The following is a 17,334-nucleotide window of genomic DNA, read 5'->3' as shown; positions in this document are numbered from 1 at the left end:
GAGAAACTCATTCTTTCCGATTGTGGCCTCCAGAGCCCGGGGGAGCTTGCAGCAACAAGCTAATAAGGATGGTTTGTAATTAGCATATCAATTGAACACTATTAATCACCCACTTCCTGATATTTGCACTGTTTACTGTACAAGAGTTGCAATTCCATCTGTGGTCTGGTCCCTGTAGGTGTTTGCACACTTGAAGAAAGGGTCTTAACTCCCTCCCCCTCATCTCCAGGGTCTGCACCAGTAACATACAGACGAGGAAACCGAGGCTTAGGGAGAAGGGGTGCCTTGCTCAAGGTTTCAAAGCTGAACTGCCACTAGAACACATCTCCTTCTAGCTCCCAGTCCAGTGCTCTCTGTAACGCATGTCAAAGCACATAGTATATGGTTATTAATAAGAGAATGTTAAAAAAAGAGAAGAGAATGTTTTTTGTTTTGTTTTTTTTTAGAGAAGGAGAGAGGGGCAGGGGGGAGGGGCAGAGGGAGAGAGAATCTCAAGGAGTCTCCATGCCCAATCTCACTATCCTGAGATCATGACCTGAGGTGAAATCAGGAGTCGGATGCTCAACTGGCTGAGCTACCCAGGTGCCCCAAAACAAGCGAATGTTAGAAATCTGATTTCTGCTGAGTTTTTGACATTTCCCCTATAATCTTGCCAACTACTGATACGGCCTTTCTGTGTAATAATAACATGTATACAGCAGTTATTACATACCAGGTACTATCCTAAATACTGCATATATCCTCAATTAATCCTATCAACAACCTTATGATATATTAATGTGGTCCCCAATGTATCCTTAGGGAAACTGAGATCCAGAGAGGTGAAGTAAAATGCCCAAAACAGAGATTCCCACAGTTTCTCTGTTCCCAGTATCCATAGTATTTCAGAAATTTTTTCAAGTGCCCAGAGACCAAAAGAAATACCTAGTAGTCTTGTTTATTAAGTTGTTAGGTCCAAACAACTTTAAAAATAGTTATGTCATAACAGCTTAATAGCCATTTGAAAAAAATAACTCCCATAGATTGAAAGACAACAATTTTATTCCATCTGAAGTAACCGGCATCGCGGAGCAATGGGATATGTGTGCCTACCGGGCACTGCGCAACTTTTCAGAACTTAGAATCAGGTGGGATATCGCTGTCCTCATTTCTTGTTCTACACGGATTTTTCACACGGTGTTTGCTTTTTATCCCTGTGACCACTGAGAACCCAGCTTTGAAAAGATATGATGTCATTAGAGGGAATGTAGCACAAATTAATGTTGAAACTGTGACCACTGGGAGCTGCAGTTTGCGGGTGTCTGCCACACATCGCTGCATTTCTCTCTAATGTGTAAGGTAAGCCATGTTACCCCCATGTGTTTGCCTAAGCAGGGAGGGCCAGTGGACTTGAACCCAAGCAGTCTAGCTCCTGAGCCCGTATGCTTGGTACTAGGCTGTTTTACCCAGTACGATCCATCCAGTAGTCCTTACTCTCTAGGGAATAGGCCCAGTCATTCAGCAGACGTTTGAAGAGCTGCCACCCTACTGCGGACCTTGTTCTGTGGCTAGGGATGCGGTGGGGAAGGGACAAAGATGAATTGGCACTAGGGTCTGTTTTTTAATCATCTTGTCATGTAGGGAAAGAATTGCAGTTCAGCTATAACAGAAGGATGTACAAAACACCCCTTATCTGCAGAGGGGATCCTGGAGGTGATGGGGGCAGAGTGGGACTGATGGGAGTGCCATGGAAGCTTATTTAGGCTTCATTGATAAGAGTTTGGTTTGGGGAATGAAAGAAGTGCTGCCTCTTCCCATTCTGTGCAAGTCCAATCACTCGAGAATCATGTAAAGGCTGGGGAAGAGACAAATGGGGGTTTGGGTAGGCATCTGGTCACCTCTGAAGGCTACTGTGGGCAGAGGCAGAGGCATGAGCCAATAATAAGCTTGTGATGAAGAACTTTGGGCAAGGTGCCAAGCACCCTGGCACTGAAGGTCTGTAAAAAAGGGTGTGTGATGAGGACCTGCTTCAGAGGGGGCCGGGCCAGTTGGCCCTGGAGGTTCCATCCGACTCCAACAAGGGATGATCCTGTGCAGTTGTTTTCTCATTGTCCACAACTGTCCCCCCTCGTCACTGGCTCTGAGACTCCAGCATGCCTGTCACCGGCCTGGACACAGCACCACTGTTGTCTCAGACATGGAAACTGGTTTCTGGAAACTGATTTCTCTTGGTTCATTGAAAATGTGTTTGTCTTGAGACCTCCTCAGCAGCTCCTGTCTGAGGTCGGGTGAGGGGAGGAGGGACGAGGGGCTGCTGCCTGACACTGGGTAAAGGCTGGGGGCACTGGCCCCTCCTGGAGGTGGAGGGTGGGCATCTGAATCCCCTCGTGGCTCCCAAAGTGACCTTTGCAAAATACACACCTCACCTTGGCCCTCTCTTGCTCAGATTCCTCCAGTGTCTTCCCACTGTTTTCTAGATAAAGTCCAAACTCCCACACTTGGCACTGAGGTCCCCTGTGGCAAGGGCTCTGCCTAAGTCTCCAGCCCTGTCTGTCCAGAGACCTTGCAATTAGTTATCCTGGGTGACTCCTTTCTCTGAAAACAGAGTCCTCCATGCCCACATGCCTTTGCTTATGCTGTTCCCTCTGCCTGGTTTATCTTTCCTCATTTATCCGCTCATCCTGCTACGTCTGGCTTAGCCCTCTCCTTTGCTGTGGAGGGCTGAAAACAACAACCATCCATTGAACTCGAGGTCTGTAGTTTGGCAATTTGGGTCTTCCGGACTAGGCTGGGCTCACTAGTGGTCGGCAGTGCGCCGCGCGCGCGCGCGTATGCGTGAGTGTGTGTGTGCGCGTGTGTGCATGCATGCGTGCGTGTGCATATGCGTGACCAGGGCTGGCTGGCTATTGACGGCCTCATCTGGGATGTCTGAGATGACGGGCAGGGCTCTCTATCCACGTGGTTCTGGGCCATCTCTCATTCTCTGGCATGCATTCTTCACATGGTAGCTTCCAAGAGCTGCCAAAGAGGACAAGCCCCACGGCTGGAGAGCTTTTCAAACCTTTGCTGGCATCACATTTGCCAACATCCTCTTGGCCAAAACAAGTCACCTGACTGAGCCCAGCATCAGAGTGGGAAGGCATTCAAAGTAACATAGCAGGAAGGTGCAGGTGTGAGCTGTGAGGCAGAATTTGGTGCCATTTTTACAATCTTTCACAGCTGGACAGCCTTCATGCCAAGAGGGTCTGAGCTCACTAGGCTGTGAGCTACCAGAGGCCTTGATTTGATGTGCCTCAGTTTCCCCAGAGCTGGGCACAGAGCAGGTGCTCAGTAATGACTGACTTCGCTTTCCTACCTGTGGAGCCAACTTGAGGCTTGGGCTCAAGGAACCCAAAGAACCCCAGGTGAAGCCAGTATAGATGGGGGAAGGAGAGACAGACAGTCCTTCACAGACTTGTGCTCAGTGGCTCAGGGGTGCAGTTTGTCCCAGAGAGCGATCAGATCTGATTCAGCCACAGTCTGGTCTCCACCTTTAAATGTTGGGAACTGCATAAATCAGCACATTTCCCCCAAAGCGGAGTCTATATACAGCACTACCAGGCTGCTCACCATAATTAGGCCTCCAGCAATGACTGTTTTTGCTCCCCATGTTTTATCGCCAGCCTCGCAGGGGAAGGGGAGGGGTAAGATCAGTGTTAGGATGTTTGTGTGCGAGCCCAGTATTTGAGAGGTCTGGGGCCAAGTACAAAGGGAGGCTTTGGTCTGGAGCCTCCTCTTCTCTTCCTATCACCTGCTTTGTTCTGCACCACGAGGGGTCTCCCTCTGTGTGGGCAATCACTCCACTCTCCATGTCCCAACCCTCCCCACCTCCTCATCCTCCTGCAAATGACCTCCTTTTGGCCCTTTGAGGCTAGGGGTGCTCACACTGGGGACAGTCCACCCCTAGGAGGAAGGACCCAAAGAAGGATTGTGGTAGATCCTGAAGCAGGCATTTGGGCAGGGAGTTCTGGGGTGCTGGGGACCTGCAGCCTGATCTAGGAAGGGGGGGGCTACAGGAGGCACAATCTCTTGCTCCTTAAGATTTATTGCCCTGTGAGGGGGGCATTGGCCATTGGAAGGCCAGAGAATGTCTCTCTAGGGGCACCTGGGTGGCTCAGTCAGTTGGGTGTCTGCCTTTGGCTTGAGTCATGGTCCCAGGGTCCTGGGATCGAGTCCCGCATCTGGCTCTCTGCTCAGTGGGCAGCCTGCTTCTCCCTCTCCCTCTGCCTGCCGCTCTGCCTGCTTGTGCGCTCTCTCTCTCTCTCTCTGCCAAATGAATAAATAGAATATTTAAAAAAAATAAAATAGGGGCACAAGGGGCACCTGGGTGACTCAGTCAGTTAAGCATCTGACTCTTGATTTTGGCTCAGGTCATGATCTCAGGTTTGTGAGATGGAGCCCTGTGTTGGGCTCTGTGTTTAGGGCAGAGTCTGCTTGAAATTCTCTCCCTCTCCCCTGTTTTTCTTTCTCTCTCTCTCAATACATACATACATACATAAAATCTTAAAAAAGATAAAGTAGGGGTACAAGGCAGGGAGGTGCTGGTTGCTAGAATCTAAGGGTGATTCTCTCTCTGTGTATGTGCAAAGCTAGAGAGGCATGGAGGTCCTGAAATCTGACCCTGTCACACTGCTGGCAGGACAGGGCCTCCCCAAGTTCTAGGAATCACCTGAGTGGAGCGAGGCCTGTTCACTGTTCTGGATGTAGCAGCCACCCTCCCCCTGTGTTTACAAAGGCCTCTATTGACATGAAAATCTCTCACATCTGTTTCTGTTTGGCTCTCATGGCTGACCTGTGGACTCACTGGGAAAGGGAGCCTTTCCTCCTCTGAACAGATGAGGAAGCTGGGGCTCAGAGAGGTGATGTGACTTGCCACAGGTCACACACCTATCAGTGGTATAGGAGGGTTGAGTCCCAACAGTGGACTCCATGTGCAGTGCTCCTCATGGAATTTAGAGTAGATCTTAGATGTATCAGTCTATAACTCATACCTATAATTGTTTGAACGTTCCCTCAATGATAGCCATTTGGGTTGTGTCCAGTTTTTTGCTGTTGTAAACAATATGGCACTGAGCATCCTGGTACTGGCAATGCAGTGCTTGAGGTCTGGGCTAGAATCCTACCACTGTTGTGAACAAAGTTACTGAAGCTTGCTAAACCTCAGTGTCCCCTTCATATAACAGGTAATAATACCATCTTCATGAGATAGTGAATAAATGATGGTGATGGTGGAGGTGATGATGGTGATGGTGATGATGGTGATGGTGATGGTGGTGATGATGATGATGATGGTGGTGATCATGATGGTGATGGTGGTAGTGGTGATGATGGTGATGGTGATGATGGTGATGACGATGATGATGATGATGGTGATGGTGATGATGGTGGTGATGGTGATGATTGTGATGGTGGTGATGATGATGATGATGTGGTGATGATGATGGTGGTGATCATGATGGTGATGGTGGTGGTGGTGATGATGGTGATGGTGATGATGGTGATGACGATGATGATGGTGATGATGATGGTGGTGATGGTGATGATGGTGATGGTGGTGATGATGATGATGTGGTGACGATGATGGTGGTGATCATAATGGTGATGGTGGTGGTGGTGATGATGGTGATGGTGGTGATGATGATGATGGTGATGATGATGGTGATGATGGTGATGGTGGTGATGGTGATGATGATGATGGTGATGATGATGATAATGACCACATCAAAAACATCTGGTCTACCTGACAATTACGTTCCTTATTGGGTATACTGGTTTACATGCCAGGCTCTGGTGACCTTTGCTGGTCTGAGGCAGCATCTCTGCACATAGCATATCCTGGGAATTCCAACAAAATTTAATCAGTTTAGGCTCAGAATTAAGGCTCAGGTGAACTCACTTAGGTCCTATGCTCTTCTCTATTTACACTTAGTTCTCTGGCTATGGCTTTAAATATAGTGATGGTTCCTGGGTTTATCTGTCCACTTAGGACTATCCCACTGAATTCCAGATTAATACATTCATCCTATTCACTCAGTCTTTGAAAAATATCCCAAATCTTCATCTCTGCTACTCTAGTCCAAGCTCTTATCATCTCTCTTGCGCTTTTTCCAACTTCCTTATTGAACATTTAGCTTGTTTGCTTTAAATCTTTCTGGTTTTATGATAAATACTTTTCTTTTTTCTCCTTTTTAAAAATTTTTATTTAAATTCTAGTTAACATACAGTGTAATTTAGTTTCAGGTGTACAATTTAGTGATTCAATACTTATATACAATACCTGGTGCTCATCACAAGTGTCCTCCTTAATCCCCATCACCTATTTTACCCATCTCCCACCCCCTCCCCTCTGTTAACCACCATGTGTTCTTTGTAGTTAAGAGTCTGTTTCTTGGTTTGCCTCTCTCTTTTTTCCCCTATGATTATTTGTTTTGCTTCTGATAAATACTTTTTAACCTATGAATTTTCCTCTAGATATTGTTTCGTCTGTTCTCCCAAATTTTGACATGTGGTACTTGGTTGCTTAGTTCTTATAATTTTGTTATTAATCCATAGGTTACTGAGTAATATATTAGTTTCCAGATATAAGAGAATTTATCAGTTATCTTTGTTGATTTTATTGCATATTGTCAGAAAAAGAGACTAACTGATGTTGATCTTTTGAAATTTATTTTGGTTTATTTTAACGGTCAATTTTTATAAATATTCCGTGTGTGCTTGGAAAGAATGTTGGCTGATTGTAAGATTAAGAGTTCTGTATTCCTGTATCAGCTTGCTGATTATCTGCTTGTTTGGTTTCTGGGACAGATAAAGTAAATAAAAAAATAAATTATTTATTTATTTCTCTAATTCTGCAAGCTGACATTTCATGTATTTTGAAGTTACATTTTTTTTTTTAATGAAAATATATGCTCCTGGGTGGTTATTTGAAAATCTGTTATTCTTCCTTATGATACTATGGTTCGCATTGGATTCTGTTTGTCAGATCTTAGGACTGCTGCTATTAGGGTTACTGTAGCTTTCTTCTGGTTCATATTTTCTGATATATACTTTTTAATTCTTTTCTCTTTAATCTCTGTATCCCTTTAAGTGTTTGCTTGTAAATAGCATACTCCTGGATCTTGTTTTGCTTTTCCAATCTTAGATTCTCCATCTCTTTTTTTTTTTTTTAAAGATTTTATTTATTTTTTGACAGAGAGAGAGACACCGAGAGAGGGAACACAAGCATGGGGAGTGGGAGAGAGAGAAGCAGACTTCCTGCAGGGCAGGGAGCCCGATGCGGGGCTCGATCCCAGGACCCTGGGATCATGACCTGAGCCGAAGGCAGACGCTTAATGACTGAGCCACCCAGGCGCCCCGATTCTCCATCTTTTGATTGATGACTTCTACCCATTTATCTTTATTATAAATAGTATTATGTTAGGCCTCATTTTTGCTCTCTTATTTCATATTTTCCATTTAGTATGCTTTCTTTTTGTTTCTCTTTTTCTCCTTTATTGCTTTCTAATTTTCTTTTGTTCATCAGCTGGTGAATAAATAAACTGTGGCACATCCACACAGTGGGGTACTACTCAACCATAAAAAAGGAACAAACTACAGATAAATGCAATAACCAGGCAACTTTTAAAAGCCTTGCATTAAGTGGAAGAAGCCAGACTCATATGTTTCTATTTATATGACATTCTGGAAAAGACCAAATTATAGGGACAGAAAATAGATATGTAGTTGTTAAAGCTGGGGGGTAGGAGGAGAGGTTGACTTGAAAGTGCCAAGGGGAGTGTTTTTGGATGACGGAAATATTCTGTGTCTTGATTTTGGTCATGGTTTCACGATTCTACGTATTTGTGAAAATTCATAGAAATGTGTACTTCAAAAAGGTGAGTTTTACCATGTGTAAATTGTATCTCACTTAAAAAAAAGAAAGATAAAACCCTACCAAAGTCTTTCCATGGGTTTAGCAAGATCTGTCCTCTCTCCTTCAAGGTCTGTCTGGACTTGTTCACCCATATGTCACTCTTTGCCTCTTTTGGTTTCCTGATCAAAAGTCTCCTTATCAGAAGGCTCCTCCTTAATCTCTCCCTGTCCCCAACACTTTTTCACCACCTGATGTACTTGAGATTTGCTGATTGTATGTCTCTTCCTTCTGGAATCCTAGCCCCATGAGGGCAGGGGCTTTGTCTGTTTTGTTCACTGCTGTATTTTCTGAGCACTGCCTGCCACATAGGAAGAACTCTAGGAAGAGTTAATGAATTCACTGAGACAACTAGATCCTAGACCAGCGCTGTCAACAGAAATAGAATGTGAGCCATAAATGTGAGCTGCGTATATAATTTAAAATTTTCTAGTAGCCGCATTCAGAAAGTAAAAAGGAACAGGTAAAATTAATTTTTTAATAATGTGTTTCATTGAACCCAATCTGTTCAAAATATTAGTGCAACATGCAAATCATATAAAAATTATGAATGAGATATTTAACATTACTTTTTCATACCAAGTCTGTGAAACTGGAAATATATTCTACACGTACAGCCCATCTCAAATTTGGACTGGCCACCATCCAAGTGTTCAGTAGTTCAGTTCGGTAGTGGCTACCTCCCTGGATAGCACAGTTCTAGAAAAGGGGGAAGCCTTGTCCCAGGGTCCAGGAGCAGATTTTCTCCCAAGGGGCCTGTTTTGTTGTGGGAAGTAATTCTGACTCAATAATGAATCTTGGATTTAAAAGTAAACAGTGAATGATGGAATTAGAGCATCAGAGTTCTGCAATCCCCAGTGAAATAACAGATCTAGGTGATGATCACGGGTGGTTGCTGACATCACGAGAAGAGAGGTCAGTGAATACCATCGCCTCCTGCTGGCCAACTGGACCAGAGATCAAGACAGATCTGAGTAAACCTCTGGATTCAACTCCAGCTGACAGAATTTACAACTCAGAAATCTGAGGAACATATTAAATGACACCACAGTGGTGAGGCCAACAAAATCCCAATAGTGGGGTAATGTCGGGACAAATGACTGGGTTCTTTCAACAAATGAGCTTCCCATAAAACACGCCAGCCAAAAAACCACCCCACACCCCCCCAAAAAAACCCAAATGGAGGAGAAACTTACAGATGAAAAAAACCTCCCACTCACTACGCTCCTAAAGAGAGAAGCCATATGGAGAGGCCCAAGCAAAGAGAAACCAGGTACCCAGCTGAATGTAGGGAGGTGTTCCAACCAACACCATATGGGGCAGAAGAGCCACCCAGTCAAAACCCAAAGCGATAATAACTGGCTGTTGTTCAAAAAAAAAAAAAAAAAAAAAAAAAGACTCAAAAGACATTGAACCAGTTACAACATGCAGACTTGATTAGGATTCTGTTGAATACACTGTAGAAAAACATTTATGAATTCATGAGACAATTGATATTGATAGTAAGGAATTATTTTTTGGTGAGATAATGGTATTGTGGTTACATTGTAAAAGTAGTTATTTTAGACAGACATAAGAACACACTTAGGGGTGAAATGATGTGTTGCTTGGGATTTGCTTTGAAATAATATGGAAGGGGTAAGTGGAGGGAAGGGTAAAGAGGAAGTAAGATTAGCCATGCACTAACTGGCGAAGTAGAGTGATGGGTATCTGGGAGTTCATGACTACAATTCTCGCTACTTTTGGATATGTTCGAAATTTTCCATGATAACGTGCAGGAAAAGGAACAATAAATGGCTGATCTGCTCTTCTGGGCCCAGGCTTTCCTCAGCACCCCCAACCCCTGCTGCCTGGGGCCTGCGGCCGTCTGGGCGTGAGCTGCACTCCCCGGAGGTGCCAGGAGGTGGCGCCACCACCTCTCTGCTTCTTGGCTGCTGCTGGAGCCACTGGGAAGCCTCCCAATCTCCCCAGCCTCCCAGAGGCCGCAGAGGCTTCTGCGCTTCCCTACAAGGCGAGGTGTGGGGAGGGTGGAACCTAGGTCCAGGGCGGGATTTTCGTCTTTCACTGCATATTCCAGGCCAATCCTGACCTCCGTCCTTCAGGGCTGTGGCCATCCCTGATCCACCTGCCTAGGCAGGGGGAGGGGTCTTGTCCTGGCCTCGGGTCCTGCCCCACCCTACCTAGTGGAGGCTCCTGAGCTCCACCTTGATCTCGGGTCCCTATCCCATCCCCTCTGGCCTTCCCCCACACCTGGAGGCCGCATTCCTACTCCCACTCTGGGTCAGGAGCATCAGCCCTGCTGCTCCACACGCCCACCGCTGCCTGTCCCCCATGTCCTCTTTCAGGGAGCAGACCCACATCTCTGGGTAGGCTTGGCTGTGGTATTGAGCTGAGTGAGCACTGGACCAGGAGTCAGTAAATCTAAGTTCCAGACCAGCCTCTCTGGAGTAAGTCATGCTCCCTCTAAAAAATGCAGCAGTTGGAACTGTAGAGTAATAGTTTTCCAACTTTTTAAAGAAGTGGAACTTCATTTCCAGAAGCCCGATATATAAGATCAACAGGAGTGGAGCATCCTGGTTCCATATGGGAGAGGTTTAGTCCTCTGGCCCCCTGGCCCACTCCAGGGTGGGAAACACTGGGCTTCCTGACCTCTGGATTCCTTACATTTCTCACTGGCTGTCAGCCCAAGTGTTCCTACAAGTTGGTCTCAGGCTCTAGTAAGTCCCAGCATTCATTTCATCCATCCATCCATCCATCCACCCACCCATCCATCCGTTTAACATTTACCAAACTTGTACTCTGCTGAATCCCCAGTGAGACTAGTTGACCAGGATGGGGACTCTGTCCTCTATGGCCGCACAGTCTGGCAAGCAGACAACACCATCGGGGGCGTGCCACATAAGCAAGTGGTCCCAGGTTCAAGGAGCATAGAGGAGAGAATGCCTGCCAGCTTGAGGAAACCAGGGAAGGCTTCTCGGAGGAGGTGACACCTGAGTGATCTTGAGGAGAGACAGGTAGAGAATGAATTAGAAGGGAAGAGGAGGGTCTGGAAGACAATGGGAAACTTTCTTTCTTGATGCAGTCATTTAGAGGGGACCCCCCCAAAAATGACGGGGGAGAGCAGTTACTCCAGACTGTGGTTTGGGTGGAGACCAAGTTCTTCACTGTAGATACCCTGCCTGACACTTCGGATGAGCATTTATCTCGCGGGCCACCCACACAGATGAAGCAGTGATGAGTGCCACTACAGCATGTCTGGAAGGAAATTCACTTCCCTCACACAGCAAAATTACCAATAATTGGTGTTGCTGAGAACATGAGTAGCTTCATGGGCCCCAAATGAAAGGCTGAATCCCAAGTGTTCATTCCAAGTGCTGGGGGTGCATTGGTAAGAAGATGCCAAGATTTTAAAGCCCCCCTTCTTGGGCAGAATGCCTCTCCATCCACAAATAGAAACTTGCTGAGATTTTAATTAAGAACAGTGTACATAAAACTCACTGTTCCTAAGTAAACAAATATTAAGCAAGATACTTTGCTTTCATGTTATGGGCTCTTAAGAGATGGGAAAAATAGGGACAGGAGGGGTGGGTGGAAGATATTGAGGGGGAAGAGGAAGAAAGACTCAGACTGAGAAGAAAATAGATTCCAGGTTGGGGAAGGAGAACAGATGAAAGGCAGACATATATGCTCCAAAGAAAAGAGAGGAGTAGAGGAGGCAGATGGAAGGTTCTAGCATCTCCTCTGCCCAGAGCTTGCTTTTGTCTCAGGGCCCCGCTTTTCTGGCTTAGTTTACATTAGGTTCTGATACCTCTTAGTCAGTTGGAGACCCACGCTGCTGTTTTGCTCAGTTCTTCCCTTGGGCTTTGTAGCAGACTCTGTCGGTGACTCAGTCCCACCTATTTGGCACTCGCCATTACTGAGTATGCTGCGGGCTGTCCTCCTGGAGGCATGGGCTGCTCTCCACTCAAGGGCTAGCCCTCAGGCTGGTGCGTGGGCGGGCTGGAAATGCTGGGGAGTTCATGCCCCTGTGGGAGCAGGTTTGGCAGATGGGAATCGGAGAATAACTACCCAGCTCCATTTGCCCTTCAGAGGGTCTGTACTGTCTCCCAGAGCCCCCTGTAGGATCAAGCTGCAGTTGCCCACAGTGGTACTGGACCAATAACACACTATTAATTGGCTTCCATCCTTCTCTCTTTCCTGCCCCCTCCCCTGCTGGTGCCTCCTGGGGTTGCCTCCCAAATAAAACACTTCGCACTTGAACCCTTGTCTCAGGGTCCCCTTCTGGGGGAACTCAACTCTAAAAAGACTTTATATATTAAAATCTTATTTTGAGGATTTCATTAGCCCTCCACAGTTAGGCCAAGCCTGTTCGCGAAGTGGAGTGACTAATGTCCTTTTATTGTCAAGGTTTTGAATTGAGGCTTATTTTCTTACTGTACTTTGAAGGTCTCTTGTCTCAGAAGGATGGTTTTAGGTTTAAAAAGTTACTCTGAGACTGTTCAGTCAATTTGGGCTGCTATAATGAAGTACCGTAGGCTGAGTGGCGTATAAACAACAGACATTATTTCTCACAGTTGTGGAGGCTGAGAAGCCCGGGATCACAGTACCAGCATGGTCAGGCTCTGGCGAGGGGCCTCTTCTGGATCGAAGACTGCCAACTTCTCGTTGTACCCTCCCGAGGTGGAGGAAGAACTAGCTAGCGATCTGCCCTCTTCTTATAAGGACACTAATTCTGTTCATGAGAGCTCCACCATCGTGACCAAATCAGCTCCCAAAGGCCCCAGCTCCAGATGCCATCACATTGGGATTAGAATTTCAGCATATGAATTTGGGGGTCGGGGGCTTCAGACATTCAGCCTGTAACAGGGACCTTAGCGTTAATGGTCAATTTACTAGAAAGTACCTGATGTTTCCGTGTCTAAATCTGGTTGCTTGGGAAGACATTCAATAGAATCAGTGTGTAAATGCTCAGCTGCACTCATCATTCATTCGTTCCTTTTCTTTCATCACGAGGTAAGTTTTTATGAGCAAGCACATGTCGTGTGCCAGGCATCCCTGCCCTAGGAACTTGCTCTCCTGACTAGCTTGAAATTGGATTTCTGATGAGGTTTTTCAGTCCATTTGGTTCTTCATTCAATATGTGCCTAGCACTGAGCTAGATCCTGGGCAAATAGAAATGGATACGGCAAGGACCATATTTCCCGGAAGGCGGAAGCTGGAAGCTAGAAGGCTGAGGTTGGCATCTACACAATGCTGGAAATGTTTCCCGTGATAGATGTACCTGCAGGGTCAATGGGGACATGCAGGATAGATGGGTTTACTTTACCTTGGGGGCTTGGAAGGGTTAGAATGTCTTCATGGTGGAGGGGACCCATGAGTAGAGCCTGGAGCATTTAGGGGAGATGTAATGGTGCGAGCAGAGGTATGGTGAGACCCGGAACTGCAAAGGGTGTGGTGAGGCTGCAGTCAGAGAGTCTTTGGTGTTAAGATCTGGGCTGTGCTGGGAAGCAGTGTGGCCTGGTGGTTAGGGCACAAGCTCTCTGTATGGACTAAAATTCTCATCTCAGTCCTGCCACCGGCTCACAATGTGGCTTGGGCCGGTTAACAGCCTCTCTGAGCCTCAGTTTACTCCTCAGTATTATACTGGGGAGAGACTACCTCCTGCATAGTCACTGTGAGCATTAAATTGAAGAACCCTGGCATAGCACCTAGGACATAGTGACTGGTGATAAAAGGAAATTATTTGTTAATGATCTGCACCAAGATGTCCTGGCTGGGTTTATGAGAGAATGTAGAATGTAGAGTCCTTTAGTATACATTTGTGTCAGCACATTGATTAATGGGGACTGAGGAACCTTTTGTAAAGGAGACCTGACAGTGCCCTGGGCAGTGAGCAGCAGGAAGTCCCCAAAATGGGGCAGAGGGATACCACTACCCCAGGGGCTGTAGCATTGCACCATTTCCATCAACACCATCATTCCAATGGTTCCAGGAATGTATCCTTTGACACCCAGGCAGCGCAGGGCTCCCTCATCTCATGGTAGGACCCAGAACCCCCATGGGGAATTATCAGTGCTTTGCATTCAGGGGATGGTGCCTGTCTGGTGAGCGTGGGGACAGGCAGGACCGCGTGGCAGCACTCCAGACTTCTCACTTGCTACAAGGCCCACGTCTCACCCTTTACAGAAGCATCTGCAGAGATGTTCTGAGAGAAGTTGGAGACCTCCCAACTGCCCACCCATCTTGGTGTTGCTCTGTAAACAGGACTGGCAGATGGGCAGTGAGACCAGCTCTGCAGAGGGCCTGGAACATGGTTCTGCTTTAACAGTTTGGGGACACCCCAACCTCATGAAGATTCCTCAGATCTGGGAGATGGAAGGAACTAGAGAGAGGGAGAGCTAGGATGGCCCTATGTATTTATGTGGAATGAGGCTTGGTGAGATGTGGGGAGTGGGTCAGATTCATACAGCAGGTCAGGGGAAAGGCAGGCCTTTGTCTCCCTGATCAGTATTCTCTCTACACCATTCACAGTCACTTGTTCTACTCACCTAAGAGATCTATCAGCCTGAGGTATTGCCTCACCTCAGCTGGGTGCTCCTAATTCTGCCTCTAGAGGTCTTACGTGCTCTCATTCAGCATTTATCTATCATCCATCCATCCATCCATCATCCATCCTTCCATCCATCATCCATCATCCATCCACCATCCATCCACCCATCCATCCATCCATCGTTCATTCATCCATCCATCCACCCACCATCCATCCCTTCATCCCACCATCTAGCAAAAAAAACCATTGATGCCATGTCTCTGCCACAGATACTTTTTGTTGTTGGCTATACAAAAGTGCATATCAGGTGTGTGTGTGGGGGTGAATTTGGGTTCCTCACTGAAGCAGGGAGGTCTGGAGTCATAGCTGTTGCAGTAAATATTTTGCCTCTGATTTCCCTATCACTCCTGCACCTCATGTATTGAACCAGCCTGCATCCTTTTGTAACTTGTAGTCCCTTTGACTCATATTTTCCCTTTCTCCTCCCTATGTGAAATTTTGCTGTCCGTCTGAGCTATCTTTGCTGGGCATGTTGGCAAGATCCAAGGATAAATTTTGGGGCCAAGGGGTCTGGCATGGCTGTGGTTTTTCAGGGAAGATCAGAACCATCCTCAGAAGCCAGAACATGGAGAAGATGGGAGGAAACTTTCCAGAACAAACCTCCCTGAGTTACAGGTGAGGGTTATAGTAATACGTTTCCCCCTTGTCTCCTGAATGTTATGAACAATGTTACCCTCCCCTGGGTTAGTCCTGGTGCTGAAAGGGACTTTCTCTTTTGTATTTAAGTCTTGCTTATTTGAGTTAGGTCTCTTTGGTGGTAAGTGAAAGATACTTCTGTACTGGTAATAGTAGTAGTAGTAGAACACAGGGAGTCTGATAGCTCCAGAACTTAAAATATCACTGTTTCAACCACCAGGGAGAGATATGTTCAATTCTCAGTTACTGCCAAGTCCAGAATCCCAGGGAAGGGTTCCGCTTAGGTTAAGTGCCCAGCTGTGGCCGGGGGAGTGAGGTCACAGAAGCAATGCTTGCTTCTATAGTAGCCAGGGGAATGGTGGTGAAGGCTCCCACAAAAGACGGTGGGTGAGTTGGGTTGGTGAAATATTTTTTCAATAACAATTTGTTCAGAATGCTCACTTGGGAGAGAGTCTGGAGATACTGGTCAGTGCCTTTGCTCCCCAGGTGCTCAGTTTGACCTGAGAACATTGAGTCGGGTTTGATACGCACCTCCAGGCTCTGACACTTGTCTTCGTTGCCTCAGACCCCAAAGACCACAGTGACCACAAAGGGGCCTGGGGCTGGTGGCCTAGAGTTTGTGGTGCTCATGGTCTGAAAGAGACAGACTGTGTCCCCAATCCAGGTTTCCCTCATTCCCTGCTGCCCGTCTTTAAGGAGACGCGGTAGAGCAGAATCAGCAGTTCCCGATGTCATACTGAGTGAGGTTCAAGTCTCTCTCTAGTGTTACTAAGTCAGGACTAAATCAGAACTTGGACAAGCCACGGGAGCTCTTCAGCCTCAGTTTCCTTGTCTATGAAATAGGGACAACGTTTTCCCTTTATGAGGGTAAGGTATGACTGACACCACTGTCTCAAATTTGGGGGAGTTTCAGCGCCACCCAGAGGCCTTACTACTGGGACCTGCCCCCAGAGCTTCTCATTCAATGGGTCTAGAGTGGGGCCTCCCAAAATTTGTATTTTTAACAAGCTCCCAGTGATGCTGATGCTGCTCATTGGGGATCACACTTTGAGAACCACAGGTCTACATTTACAGTGGTTCTCAACTAAGGGCAATTCTGCTCCCCTTCTCCCCCCACCCTCACCCCAACCAGGGAACATCTGGCAATATCTGGAGATAATCTTGTTGTCATGATTGGGTGAGGGGCTGCTATTGACATCTCGTGGGTGGAGGCCAAGGATGCTAAACATCCTACAATGCACAGGACAGCTCCCCCACAACAAAGAATTATCCAGCCCAGTGCATCTGGGTGGCTCAGTCGGTTAAGTGTCCCACTTTTAATTTTGGCTCAGGTCATGATCTCAGGGTCCTGGAATTGAGCTCTGCATTGGGTTCTGCGTTCAGCAGGGAATCTGCTTGAGATTCTTTCCCTCTCCCTCTGCACCTCCTCTGTTTCTCAAATAAATAAATAAATAAATACACACATACATAAATAAATACATAAATAAATACATAAATAAGTCTTAAAAAAAAAAAGAACTATCCACCCAAAATGTCAGCAGTGCTGAGGTTGAAAATCCCTGTTCTAGAATAAGACCCTGGTCCTAATTCTACTTCACAGCTGTGCTACCCTGAGAGTCACTTCATTTTTCTGAGCCTTGTGATCACACGGAATTACTTCCGAGACCCTTTGTAGCTCTGATGTTCAGCAACTTTATTTAACAAGCATTTATGGTGTACCAACAGCATGGAAAACATGGTAGCATCTCAGGGAGGGTACGTCTCCTATAGGAGATCGCCATGGTGGCATCTCCAGGTAAGGTACTTCTCCCATATGAGATCACACAGTTGGCAAACACTTTGACAATGTGGTTGTGTTTCATGTCATAAGGTGTAACGCTTGCTTTTACAATCCTGCATAAATAGTACTATGTTTCCTTCCCTGTCCTTGGTGGAATTTAGAAAAACAATGCCACAGCACCATAGCTGTTTATTTCTGTTGATGGGTCATCACTGCATGCACTAATGAGCACTTTTGGGGTACAAGCCTGCTAATTGGTGATGGTAACTATGGGCATATGTGCAAACCACTGCAACTAACTTTTTCACACTTGGTTAATTGAAGGTAACCTTTTGTTTGAGAATTAATAAAATATTGATTGCAATTAGTTCTGGTCTACGA

The sequence above is a fragment of the Halichoerus grypus genome, chromosome 10, assembly GCF_964656455.1.
Source record: "Halichoerus grypus chromosome 10, mHalGry1.hap1.1, whole genome shotgun sequence".
In the NCBI taxonomy this organism is placed as follows: Eukaryota; Metazoa; Chordata; class Mammalia; order Carnivora; family Phocidae; genus Halichoerus; species Halichoerus grypus.
This window is presented reverse-complemented; position numbering follows the sequence as displayed.